The 1,916-nt window shown below is 36.7% G+C and overlaps 1 protein-coding gene across 1 annotated transcript in view; it reads left to right on the top strand.

Moving 5' to 3' along the window:
* The window catches only part of LOC110295232 (dynein heavy chain 7, axonemal-like), a 151,034-nt gene that overhangs the window by 4,630 nt on the left and 144,488 nt on the right, over positions 1–1,916 (top strand). The gene's annotated exons all lie outside the window — the stretch shown is intronic.

Below are 1,916 nucleotides of genomic sequence, written 5' to 3'. Positions count from 1 at the left end.
TACTAACATTAAGATCAGAAGCTAAGAGTTTAGAAAGTGTTAGTAAACTGTGCCACAGCAAGTGTCAACATGCGTTTTCAGAAAAGTTGGCCCTAGACTTTCTTTCTGTCTAAAAACTTAATAGTTGGAATGCATATTCTAAAATTTAAGATGTATTAACTTTAAACTCGCAGCAAGTTGAAAAATTAGAAAATTTTAGTGGTATCCCTTAAGAAAGTCTTCAGTTAATATTGGATCTCAAATGCTCACTAAAGTGAATTCTATATTGTATTTCTACAATTTTGCAAAGGGAAAACAAGCAAGATTTAGAGAGACTTTAGAGAGGCACACTAACATTCCCTGCAGCAGGGAGCCTGATAGCTTTGCATTTTTACCCTTGTTGTATTTTTATCTTAGGTTTAACAAATCAAGTTTAGTTACTTAAATAATTTATGAATGTAGTTAATCAAACTTATCTGTACTGTGAACCATAAAACCCAAAGGTGACCACTGGCTGAAAAACACTAATACACATGTACACCTTTAAGAACATGTTTCCCCCACAGTTTCCCTTCATAGCTTTCTGCAAATTAATTTTTAATATTTATTTTTACATTTTGATTAAAATATTATATCTTTTCTCCTTTCCCATTCCTTCCTTCTTTCAATCCCTCCCATGTCTCCTTCTCAAATTGATAGCCTCTTTTTCCTAAATTATTGTTTTATACACACGCATATACACACCCGAACACACATACAGAGATATATAAGTACAACCTGCGGAGTCCATTTTTGTTGTTTGTATGTATGATTGCAGGGCTGACCACTTTGTGTTAGATAAACAGTCAGGAACTCATCCCTGGGAAAGACTAATTCTCCTTCTCTTGGCAGTCACTAGTTGCCTGTGTTCCTTGTCTCTGGTGGGACCTTGTGAGATTTTCCCATCCATGTTAACATTTCTATTCATATTGCTTTTGTTCCAGTCTTGGTTTATGTACCCCTTTCTAAGAGAGATGACATCAATCAGACTTTCTCGTAACCTGGATGTTAGAATCTTTCTGCCCCCCCCCCCTTTCTCTGATGTCCCTGAGCCATAGGTGCAGGAGCTGTATCACAGATGCATCTGCCCAGCAGGGATGAGCTCTCTCCAACACAGCTTTCTCTGTATCATGTCCAGTTGTGGGTTTCTGTAATCGGCTCACTTTGCTGTACAGAGAAGGTTCTTTGATGAACAATTTCAAATGTTCTTGCAAATTAAAAATTTAAAGTTCTCTTTTAATTTCAACTAGAATTCATATGTTGTATTTGTGGTCATTTCAGTTGCTTAAACCCCAGATCTCTCAATAGCCAGTTATAACTAGAAAACCAAGTCATCATGTCACTTGACCAAAAGTCAGTACTTAAAATGCCACCTGGGATGAGTGCTGTTTCTATCTTATGCTGACAGAAGCAAAGCCTTTGTAGAGCTCCAGGCTTTGATGGAGACCAAACTCACATATAATACAGGACTGAACATAGATCTGTGCCTCTGTTCCTATTTTTGTCAAATATTTTACTTTGTCAGGGGGAATTCAACACATGATAGAAATGTATGTTTCTGACTTTCTTTTCCTTCCCTATCACAGCCTTTCCTGTGGTTGGTTTTGCTTTTCCTCCTTTGGGTTACTTTGTATATGATAAGCTGGGGCTTTTTGGAATGTCTCAAGCTGGGCTCCTTTGTATACCTCAAGTTAGTGTCTTACTCCAGCTACTTCTTGACTTTTGAAATATAGCATCTTTGAATAAATGTAATATTTTAAAATAAATTGAGGGCATCATCCTGAGTGAGGTAACATATTCTCAAAGGAACTCACACAATATGTACTCACTGATAAGTGGATATTAGCCCAAAAACTTAGGATACCCAAGATATAAGATACAATTTGTTAAACGCATGA

Source organism: Mus caroli, chromosome 1 (genome assembly GCF_900094665.2).
Source record: "Mus caroli chromosome 1, CAROLI_EIJ_v1.1, whole genome shotgun sequence".
In the NCBI taxonomy this organism is placed as follows: domain Eukaryota; kingdom Metazoa; phylum Chordata; class Mammalia; order Rodentia; family Muridae; genus Mus; species Mus caroli.
Note: the sequence above shows the minus strand (reverse complement) of the source record. Positions and strands in the feature narration are given on the sequence as shown.